This window comes from Papaver somniferum, chromosome 4 (assembly GCF_003573695.1).
Source record: "Papaver somniferum cultivar HN1 chromosome 4, ASM357369v1, whole genome shotgun sequence".
NCBI lineage: Eukaryota > Viridiplantae > Streptophyta > Magnoliopsida > Ranunculales > Papaveraceae > Papaver > Papaver somniferum.
Window position 1 is genome coordinate 110516242 of NC_039361.1, and position 12849 is coordinate 110529090.

Genomic DNA, 12849 nt, shown 5'->3' on the forward strand with positions numbered 1-12849 from the left:
GATATTCAGCAACAAAACAGAAGACTTGTGTAAACCAGTCAAGATTAATAAGGAGTCATACATACCCGTATGTTGGAAGAATTAAAAGTCACGGGAACTTCCGCATCCGACCGAAAACAACCCGCACGATTTTTAGACCTTCGCTCTTTCTTCTAGAGACTGTTCGCATCTTATCTAGGAGATTTTCGCTTAGCAGTAGAAGGCTCCCTCAACAATGGATGTTCCGCTAAAGTCGCAGGGGAAGGCTTACCACGAGAATTTTCCACCACGTCATTCCGTGGATGGCGAGAAACTCATCCTTCCAGAACACGTTGTACCTGGAGGTTGTCACTGGACTTCGTTTCGAGAGCAAGAAAGGAAGACCTTTACCTGGCGCGAGAACACGGGCATCAAGGACAGCTGGCAATAATTATTCCGGAGCAACCGGCTGACGAATAAATGGGACCCATTGGTCAAAACCCATATGCCGAGCTACCCTTACAATATTATAATGGACTTCCTCGAAAGACCCCCGGAAGAAAGATGACACGCGTCCGGGGATACAGCTTCGCATAAATACGACCTCTCCAATGCTCATATTCTCTTCAGCAGAAAGCAAAGTCAAGTTCGGAGCAGCGACGAAAGTGTTCGTCTGAACTATGGACACATGGACTGGAGCCCAGGGACGAAAACTAATGGCATAGGCATTTTCATGAAAATCGATAAGCTTTGCTCCGGATTTTGGGCGCTTATTTGACCAGCGCAGTATTCTGGAGATGCCACAAGATTCAGGAAGTGGAGTCAACGGTTTGGGAGCATATTTTACGAAGTGCTCCTACAACCATGCCTGGAGAAAAGCGACGTGAACATACGAGTCCACCTTCATATAACAATTTTACATATCCACGACCAGATGATCCAAATGGGCATACAAAGAACCAAGTAACAAGCCACCAATGGGAAGAACGACACCTTTCGCCAATTTATTGGCGAATTTAATGAGCTCCTGTCTTATCTCCTTCTTACCAGAGACGTCATCAAAAATATCTCTAGACAGCCACAGAGCTAAAAACGCAGCAACATGGAGAGTGTCATCTAATGCTAGGTCCGACTCCGGCTCATCAGGGAACCACTCAGACACCCACCAGCTATAGAAGCACTTCGTCTCGTAATCCTTCTGAAAGAATCCTTTTGACTTCTCTTCAAGAGTGGCACGCATTTCTTTTTCATCATCGTACAACGTGATATCAAGATTCCCTGTTATGGGAAGGTTCAGTAAGACGGCTACACTCTCTTAAGATATGGTAATTTCACCCCACCTACATATGGTCGTATGAGTATCTGGACACCATCTGGAGATAAAAGTGATCAAGCCCGGGATGTCTTTCCTGATTTGAAGTGTTGCAGAAGCCATGACACCATCAATGATTTGTGCCTTGGTCAAATTGGCCTTCACACAGTCCTGACTTATCATAAATTGCATCCATTTATCAAAAGAGCGCAATGGACTTTGACATATTTTGAAGTCGATTGGAGAAGCAGGATACTCTTTCCTCTGAAGGTAAAACCGCATTACGCGCCCCAGTCGAACCGACTGGACCTCTCCTTCATTTTCTGAACCGGTCAAAAGGATCGCCGCATACTTGGGATGAGCTCTTCTAAGTAAAGAAGACTTTGTAAAAAATTCATCATCCGTGTTTGGATTGGAGTTACCAACGTTTTTCGATGCAGTGGCAAGGCTTTTCTCAGGTGTCATCTTAACAAAATTTCTTATGTTTTTGAAATAACTACAACGAAGCAAAACGAATAATTACTACTTTGGAGAAAAGCATACATAAAGTCTTATCAAAATCTGTTATGAACAAAAAACACATTTGCTACGGAAATTTCTCTTTGGCCACATGTCATGGCATTCACCACTAAAGGAATAGGGACTAATGCCGCTCAACAGGTGTACGTGATGTCGCGGGAAATACGCTCTTGGACGAAACTAGACAATGCCGCGGGAAGCATGCAAAAACGCGGAAAATACAACCTAGGTCAATTCGCGCTTGGTCATGGAAATATGCTCGCGGCCAAGAGAAGAATGTTTTCATCACAAAAACTATGCACACGGCCACAAAGAGGGAAAGGAAACCCTAAATCCAGGTTTTCACGGGAAGAAAATTAATGGCATCCACCTATTCATGCACGCCTATCTTGTATAATAATTGGTCTTCTTACTATCGGCGTAACGGCTAATATTACTATGATACTGATAGCAAGGAAGAATCATTCATACAAAAGTATTTCTAAGGGTTCATGGAGAACATGTCTACGGCTAGGGTTTGCATCGACAAAAAAAAAAACAACAACGTTGGAACACATACCTGGAGTGCGCTTGCCTACTTCTCTGCTTTGCTGCTAACGCGGAGACAAGGAAACAAAGCCAATGTTACAAAAATAAAAGAGGCGTGGCACCCTTTATATACATATTACTTTTGAAGTTTGGGTAGAAGAAGGTTTTCTTTTATAAGCGCAACACTTTTGGAATTAGGATGGAAGAAGGTTTCTCGTTTAAACTATGCACGGAAAAGGCAACCGGGCCCGCGGAGGCAACGCTCCATGGCGCCACCAATCCAAGCCTAGCCGCGTCCAAGCCATGTCCAAGCTAACCACGTCATCCGCTACTTCAGCTAGCCGCCCATCCCCTACTTCAAGCTAGCGGTACCAACGACCCATGACCAAGATGAATCTATGCTAAATCCACCAACACAACGATCACGGATTTCCCATGCCTTCCACTAAAGGTTAGTTAAATTTCCTTGGCGATCTTTTCACATGTTGCTCTCTCGATTTTTCTCTCGCCTGTCACCATCTCATGCTTACCCCAAAACAATGCCACTGTTACGTGCTAAGCAGGGGACTTAATGTTGATGGTGGTTTTTATCTTAGGGTTAAAATCGTAAAACCTTGCATCAGATGTGACGTTTCTTTGCAAGGAAGCGGTGCTGCGAGTACTAACCTCTCTACCGACATATTTATTGAGCCGCTCAATACACTTTTATCCATAACACTCTGTAAATTTCGGCACCTCGCCAGTACGAGACTCACTGAGTAATTTCATATCCTATGTTCCCCAGCAGAACCCTTAATCGATATGGCATGACAGATTTATGTTCACTCGCAGCGGAGTAGAATGAACCTCCAAGTACCAAAGTTAAGGCCATTGCACGAAATGGTCATACAGAAAGCACACTGCATTCTGTAGATAAAGATTTTGTATGGCAGCATACAAAATCCATCTAATTATTGTGATAACTCGCAAAGAACTCATAAACCCAACTAATTTGCAAATTAGGGTTTCGCGCCCCGCGCAGTATACTGAACCCCGTTGGTCAAAACCATGCTTAAACAAGCTAGGCAACCGAATCCGCCACAACGTGCTAAAAGTGTGGCCGCGCCCTAGCATGCTGGCCCTCTTTCCGTCGACCAATCAGGTCGCTTCAAATCCTCCACCGCACGTTGGAAGTATGGCCACGCCCTAGCATGCTGGCCCCACTTCCCGTCAACCAATCGGGTTGCTCCAAAACTTGCCACGACCTCAAAAAGGTCGCCATACTAAGTTGGCTTCCCAATACACGCCAGCTTCCCCAAAACGCGCTAGCTTCCCAAAAAACGCCAGCATGTCGCAGTTGCGCATGCCGCACATGCCAGGCGCGCATGCTAGACGCACTTGCCAGACGCGCATGCCAGACGCACTTACCAGACGCGCATGCCAGACGTGCTTACTAGACGCGCTTCCCAGACGTGCATGCCAGGCGCGCTTTACCAGACGCACATGCCAGGCACACATGCCGCACGCGCATGCCAAAAAGCATGCGCAAGCCATGCCAGCCACGCTAACACGCCTTTGGCCACCAACGGAAGGTAGCCATAATCAATGGCTACCCTTCCTCCTGAGGTGCGGATCTCAGCCGTACAAGTTCGCCACCAAGCCTGTGGAAACTTCTGGCCGCAATGCGAAATTCCACGGTTTGTGTCAAACCTTAAATTGGCCACGCCAAAGGCATGCGCAGGCCATGCCAGCACCACGACCACTCCACTGGCCGCTAAACGGAAGGTAACCGCGATCAATGGATACCCTTCTTCCTGAGATGCAAAATCTCGGCCGTCGAAGGTCGTCACTGAACCGACAAGCCTCTCTATATTAACTTGCCGCACATAGCAACATGCTACACGTTTCCAATGAAAACACTCGAGACATCAAAACATTTCACAAACTGGGGGATGCTCATTAGGGTATTGGTCTGGCGGTTTACAGCGTGCGGCGTTCAATGCGTCCATTACAAGAAAGTGTCATAAGAGTGAGGCGGTTAGTAATGGCAAGAAATAAGTGGTGAAATGCATCTTCATTATGGAAACATCAATTCCAGGCGTTACCCGTTACCACTTTTCCACCACTCAACCGCTTTCACTTCTTACGAGGCCAGGGTACGTTTTATTACGACTTGTATAAATAGGTTTCACTTATTTCCACCAAATAACAAGTTTTGGTCAGGAGAACAACACACACATCCAGAAATCACCTGGTAGCTTTCAATTCAGCTCATCAGTTCAACTTTCGGATACAAGTCACAAAACACCCACACTTCCAGAATCAACTATTCTAGCCTCAACACTTTCTTCGCTTCCCTCCCTAAGACCAACCCTTCTCCTTCACTTTGTGACCGAAGCAAGCCTGGAATGGCCATTTCTTGGTTTAGGCCAGGATTTTAAAAATTGATCTCTCGAATGAAAAGTACTCCCGTGCAGTACATTGTTTTGGGTTTAGATTTGTTTCTCACCCGCACTCACTCGAAATTATCGAAATCAGCAGAAACCGTTTTCACCCATAAATAGTATGGTAACGAAACAAGATATTGTGGAATCATAAATGGTGAGACGAAGATGTTTGTGACTACTTTTTATCTTGCCTATCGGAGATTAAATCTCGAGCAAATCATAAAGAAGATAGTACTCAATACGATAGAAAACAACAAGATCAGATCAAGCAACTACAGAGAAAATAGTTGGGTCTGACTTCACAATCCCAATGAAGTCTTTAAGTCACTAACCTATAATGGTTTTAGAAAAATCTAGGTTAAAGGAGAATCGACTCTAGTCGCAACCAGTATCACACATGAGGTGTGGGGATTAGGTTTCCCAGTTGCTAGAGTTCTCCCTTAAATAGTCTTCAAATCAGAGTTTGCAATCAATGTTACCTTGGTACCAAAGCAATATTCACCATTAGATGAAAACCTTATTAGACTCAAGCTAATATCTTTCAACTGTAATATCGAACTTAGCTTGTTACACACAAATAAGAAGTGACTTCATTTAGATATGGGTAACAGTGCCTAAACATGTACACCTTGTTGGCTCAACAATAGTTAATCGAAGTTTGCCATATGGACATTTTCATATCAACCTTATTCATCTTAACCATAACTAGTTCAAATGACTCAAACGAAACTAGTTCTAGAGTTGTTCAATTGTTTATATTCGCATAGAAGTATACAAGACACAATTGAAACAAAATCGATTTTGATTCAATCGAATCAATTCATGAACATTATAGCCACGGTTTGCAAAAGATTGCATTCCTAATTATATAAATGTATTAGTTCATGAACAAACCGATTTTAGAACATAACCTACTCAAGTATACGAACGGGTACGCATACCTAAGTGGCCAGACTAAGTTTGGGTTCGCCAGTACGCGAACGAGTATGCATACCTCCAAAATCAGTTGAACTACGGAACTTAGACTTACGCAAGTACCCGAACGGGTACACATACTAAGTTCCCGGACTTTCATTAACCAACCAGAACGCATACGGGTACGCATACCATGGTTCCCGGATTTGGAATAACTTGCAACAGTTAGCATACAAGTATGCATACTGTGTTATATCCAATCATGGTTAATTTGTTCTAAACTCTCATTTCAATCATTGAAACGTTCGTAGAAGACGGGAATAGCTGTCTCACACAAACTATTAGCTTCGAAGCAATTTACAAGTGATTGAATGATCAATACGAAACATTCGAGTCTACATTAAATGATTGTCTCACACAAATCATGTAAGATATCACCAGGCGATTTTCACATGATCATCTTTTGACTTTCGTCAAGAATATAAGATGAACTTGGTTAAAGTGAAAGCTTACAACACACATTTCGAGAAATATGTAAGCGAGTTAAACTCAGCTCGAAATATCAAATGTGTATAATCAAAGTCTATATAGCTATACGACTTTTGTCTCAAATAGGAGATAGAGTAGTTAGACTTTTGAGTGATAGATGAGTTCAAGTCTGCACACACCTTTTGTTGGTAAAGTTCCACAAGCTTAGTAGTTCTTCGTCTTCAATCGATGAACGTCGTGAAGTCTAAAGCTCAACTACACTTTCTATCTTAATCCGAGACTTAGCTATAAGTAGACTAGAAATTAAGACTTATAGTTTTGGCAACTAAACTTGACAAACAAGCTTGAGATAGCAACGCTTGCGAGTTCTACTGAGCAGCGCTCTAACAATCACCCCCTTTGTCAATTTTACTGACAAAACTATCAATACATATGGATTAAAAAATAAATAAAATTTGTAGCTTCTCATCCAAATGCTTGATTTCCTTGGTTCTTCAACATTACTCGAAATCTTCGTCACTTCCGAGTACTTCAGTGATTCTGAACGTGTTCAACTCAACATCAGTGTTGTTGAAGATTCGTGGCCATAACAATGAGAAAAAAGTAACTCTCAGTCATTGTTATACAGTATCATAGTATTATTACACAACATCAAAGTCCAATTGTATCACAACTTTCACAACAATATATACTATGGTGATATGTATCACTCTCCCTTAGTCAATACTTCATCTCACAATGAAAATCACTTCCCCTTACATAATGATCCGTAAACCATATGTATTTGTAGTGTGAACTACACATTAATTCTCCCCCTTTTTGTCAATATAAATTGGCAAAGGTACGAAAACTAGTAGGATCATAATGAAATTCTCATAGAGATACTTCATGACTAAAAGAGAACATATCAACTTTGTTTCGATGATTTCACATAGTCGAAACTTAGTGTATTCATCTAGAAGTTTATAAAGATACAAGAAAACCCCTACATTCCACAACCCACAAAAATTTGGCAATTAAGCACAAGTTCAATTAAGAACTCTCCCCCACAAAATGTCATTCCCTAAAGAACAACAAGAGCGACCTTACTTTTACAAGAAAAGAATTTATCTCCCTCTTTTAACAACTTAGCATTAGATTCTATTTTCTAAGAAATTTCCTCCATCATTTTAACCTTTTCAAACTCAGCTTGCAAAGGTAACTTATCACCCATTTGATCTTCTTGAAGTGGATCGTCTTCAACTGCTACATCCAACATTTGAATGTCCTGTAAAATATCATTAAGTTTTTTAGTTTTTTTATTCCAATTTTTGAGATTTTTTTAAGAGCTTTTAGCTTCTGCCGTACAATTGCACTTGGGATACCCGCAAAATTACGTGAAATGAGTTCCACCAAAATTCCAATAAGTCAAAAAAACCTTCAAAAAACCACATGATCTCAAACTAAAAAGATTAGGACCCCAGAAAGGGTCAAAGATATCTAAAGGAATAATTATGTGATCTGATGTTGGATTAGCCTTAGCTAGTTGAAAAATAAGAGGATAATTTTTCGAAAGAAGAAGAGATTATGAGTTTTTAAAGCCGAGACATGACATGCATAACTTGACCATCAACCACGTGACTCTAGCTTATTTTAGAGGCATATCAATCAGTTCATATTGAGTAATGAACTCGGCAAAATATTTCATACTTAGAGTAATATGAGTGCAACCTTTTTTTTTTTGTCGTGGTCTTTGATGGTGTTGAAGTCTCCACCAATACACCAAGGTCATTGCTAATGCCCATAAACACTTGCATGTTCTTCCCAAAAAGCATTTTCAATAGATGAAAAATTAGGCCCGTGTATATTGGTTAATACCCAATATAAATTATCATTTCTGTTACAGCGTCCGATCGAAAGAGAGTATTCATCCACAAGGGAAGACATAACATCAATAAGGTCTTGGTTCTAAATAATGATCCTATCACCAGGTCTGCCCACATATTGTTGAAACTTCCATCCATAGTTAGAAGAGCCACAAATTTATCGAATATCTCTTTAAGAACATACCGTCATCTTAGTCTCTTGCAATATTATAACTGAAACATCGCAACGTTGGATAATCTTGTGAGCAATTGTATGCTTATTGTTAAAGCACAAGTCTCTAACATTCCAAGATATAATCTTGAGACTCATCTATAACTTTGGGGACCCAAACCTTTCTTAAATCTCCTAGCTTTCAACTACTTTAAACGGTTGTGTTGATGGTGGTTTTTAGCTTAGGGTTAAAATCGTAAAACCCTGCATCTGATGTGACGTCACTCTGCAAGAAAATAGAGCCACGTGTGCTAACCTCTCCACTGGAAAATTTATTGAGCCGCTCAATATACTTACATGAAATTTATCCAGACTGGCGAATGTAGCAACCATCCCAGATGTTCTGTAAATTTCGGCGCCTCGCGTATATTCACTTAATATAAGTTCTTCTGAATGCCTTTTATGATGTGTTCTCCGATTGAACTCTTAATGTTGATATGACATGACGATTTGTGTTCACTCGCAGCAGAGTAGCACGAATCAAGGATAAGATCCTTTCATAAGGTATTCAATCAGAAAAGCATGCTGCTCTCTGGCAATAAACTTAAAAGAGCTCTCTGTCAACACAGAGAATTCAATCAATCGTCTTGACTAACTTGCAGAAGTTAGGGTTTCGCACCTCGCGCAATATACCAGACCTTGCTTGTCAAAATCAAACCTAAACAAACTAAGCAATTAATCCGCCATGGATTTGCAGGTCCAACCTCGCCCAGAATAAGAAAAACAGGGAGCCACAACAGCAAAGAGAGGCATGGCCATGTCTTAGGCAAGCTGGCGCCATTGGGCACGCCCCATCCTAAACCGTCCCCACTTCCCATTGACCAACCAGGTCGCCCTAAATGCACCACGCGCATTCTGAACATGATGCTTGTCGGCCCCACTTCTAATAGGCAAACCAGGTCGCTTTACAGCCGCCACACTCTCACCAGAAGTGTGGTCGCGCCTTATGTTTGGCCGACCCCCTTTTGTCCCCAATCAAGTTGCTCTAAACTTGCCACCATACATTAAAGGCCAAATGCACCCTGCCGCGTTACCATGCTAAACTAACAAGCCAAACGCGTCCTACCACAACAACATATTGGTCGGCATGCCAACATGCCACTCTACCACGGTAGCATACCAACATGCCATTCTACCGCGGCAACTTCGCAACATGCTACCTCGCAAACATGCCACTTCGTGGCAACCTGCCATAAATAGCCACCCACAACGAATTCTTCCATGGATCCTTGGCCATGCCAAGCCCTAATTCTTCCACGGAGCCTTGGCCACGCCAAACCCTAATTCTTCCATGGATAATTCTTCCACAGAGCCTTGGCCACGCCAAGTCCTAATTCTTCCACAGAGCCTTGGCCACGCCAAAACCTAATTCTTCCACGGGGAATTCTTCCATGAAACCTTGGCCACACCAAGCCCTAGTTCTTTCACGGAGCCTTGGCCACGCCAATCCCTAATTTTCCCACGACGCCAAACCCTAACTTTGGCCACGAAGCCAATTTTAGGCTTTGGCCATGCCGCAACATCACTGGTATACCACTATACCGCGGCTACTAGCATGCCGATATGCCACGGCTACGCCATTGGCATGCCGCTATGCCATGACTACGCCACTAGTATGTCATTAGCATGTGGCTGACATCACTTCGCTATACAACAAGATGTGGCCATAATCAATGGCCATGCATCCTTATTCATGAGATGCAATCTCAGCCATCCAAGTTCTCCACCGAACTGATGGACTTGTGGCAACTCTTAGGCGACCAACCGCCTAAACCCAGCGACCATGGCTACGCCAGGCGCCACTTGCACCATCGTGCCACTGGCATGCACAAGTCATGCCGCAAGGCCACTACGCCATTGTCAGGCGCCAACACAAGGTAGATACAATCAACGGCTACCCTTATTCATAAGATTTTATCTTGACCATATAAGTTCGCCACCAAACCGGTAAGCTCGCGACAAGTTTTAGGCGACTAGCCAAAGCGAGCCTAGCATCACATGCTATTTACCTTCGGCGAGCCTCTCAATTTTAACTTGCCAAACTCAGCAAAGTGCTACATGTTTTCCACGAAAACACTCGAGACATCAAAATATGTCATAAACTGGGGGATGCTCATCAGGGTATTGGTCTGGCGGTTTACAGCGTGCAGCGTGCAATGCGCCCGTTACAAGAAAGTGTCATGAAGTGGGATAATTAGTGGTGGTGAAAAGTAACGGTGTAAACAATTCATTTCCTTCATCATGGAAGCGTAATGACTGGCGGTTACACGAATTCACTTCCCTCATCATGGAAGCATAACGTCTGACAGTTACACGTTACTCTTTTCTTCCACCACTCAATCGTTTCCACTTCCTACGAGACCAGGGTACGTTTCACTATGACTTGTATAAATAGGTCTCACCTATTTCCACCAAGAATAGGTTTTGGTCGGCAACAATATCTAGAAATCACATGGTAGCTTTCCATTCTGCTCGCCAGTTCTACTTTCAGATACAAGTCATAAACAACCACACATTCAGAATCAACTATTCTGGTCTCAACACTCTCTTCGCTTCCCTCCCTAAGACCAACCCTTCTCCTTCACTTTGTGACCGAAACAAACCTAGAACGGCCATTTCTTGGTTTAGGCCAGGATTGTACAGATTGATCTCTAGAATCAAAAGTACTCCCGTGCAGTACATTGTTTAGGGTTTAGATTCGTTTCTCATTCACACACCCAAAATTACCAAAATCAGCAGAAACGGTTTTCACCCTCAAACAATTGGCGACCACAGTGGGAGATTAATCTCACGGTTACAATATCAATTTCTCAATTCCCAATTTTATCTTTCAACTCCGATCTCAAGATGGTAGAACTCAGGTCAGGATCAGCAACAAACGCTGACAACACCGGCGCCGAAATTATTCTCGGTGTTAACGTTTCTCCTAATGGTGCTAATACGCCACCTGTCAATACCAGCAACATGGAGAATGTTCCCTCAGGCGTTACACCTTCGGTTACCAGAGCCAGAGCCTCTACCGTGGAAAATGCTGCTTCAGGTGTTACACCTCCAATCACCAGACCCAGAGACGCTTCCGCCACCCCCAACGTTTCTTCAAGTGTTACAGATCCAACCATCACCAGAGCCGCTGCTACTCCATCACCGGAACGAGATACTGGAGGAGCCAGAGGAAACCAACCTCACCTTACCACTATTAATTTGATGGAAAGACAAAGGGTTCTCGTAGGGCTCAGACAGACATGGCTACAACTCAGAAGGACATACCTATTTTCCTCAAGACACTAGCGAGCGACTACCACAAGAGTCACGTAAACCCCATATGGAGCTGACAAGGAATACTTTTAACATCCGGCGCAAGTACTTCAGCAGCACGCGCCTTTATAGATGAAGAGGCTCGTGTTGCTCCTAAACGCCCAGTAGAAAAGAATCAGCAATCCAATTTCATCACACGTGAAGATCAGGAACGACTTATCCAAAATCGAGGCAAATAAAATCAGCAACCCTCTTGAATTCACAGAGACCCTCTTCCCATCAGGGGCTGCATAATTTCTGGGGACTCCACCCATAAAATCGTGCAGTCTGTGATGAAACATTTGTGTGAGATTCTGTATTTCTCCAAAGCGCATCGCCAAGACATACTTGCAGCCCTCAACCGCGCTGTATCAGGAAAACAGCCGTTTCCAGCCAGGGGAGTCGTTCCAAAACCCCAACCCATCCTGGAAAACACGATTGATAGATGGAACTGGGGACTCCTAACCACTGTTCACTTGAAGGATGTCGAGTTTGACAGCATAATGATTGACGCGGCCTCCGACTTCAACATTGTAACTTTCAAGGCTCTGAGAGTTGCAAGGGAAAATCAAACAGAAGAAGCGTATTCTTTCCCATGAGGAGAAAAACACTACTTGGAGACCAACACTATTTGTGACGTCTTCTCATATACCATATCATATCAAGTCGTTTTTCGAAGTCAAGGGTTAATAGCACCCTCACTGGAGTTTTCTCTACGAGTCGCTTCGACGTTTCTCTCCAGGAGCCGCTTCAACGTTCTCTCCAAAAGTCGCTCCACTTCAACGTTCGCTCCAGCAGCCGCTCCGCTTCAGCATTCTCTCCATAATCTGCTCCAGGATCCGAAGCCGAAGCTTCAGCATTTTGCTCCACAAGCTTAAACGTCCTCTCCGAGAGCCGAAGCCACTTCAACGCTACTTCTTCCTTCCAAAGATCTTGCCGTAGCCGCCACACTCCTTCCTTCCAAGGTTCGTGCCCATAGCCACCACGCTCCTCCCTGTCAAGGATCGTGATCACATCCATCCAAGGATCGAAGTTGTGGCCACTTTTTGACCCATCTCGCCAAACCTCGTGGTCGTGGACAGTTTACTCGCTTACGCATCCAGCCGATCCCTTTGCTTCCATGGAAGCCCATGCAATTCTAGCCAACCTATTTTGGTTCCAACACGATGTAGTCTCTTTTGATCACATCTTCTGCCAAGAATTGTTGTTGCTCGTTTGTCGATACCAGCCAGAGCTCCATCATAACAACAACCGCTACAAGGGTAATCCTTACTTCTCCATGTTTTAGTTTCACATGGAAGAGTTAATAGAATCACCAGTACGGATGAAAGA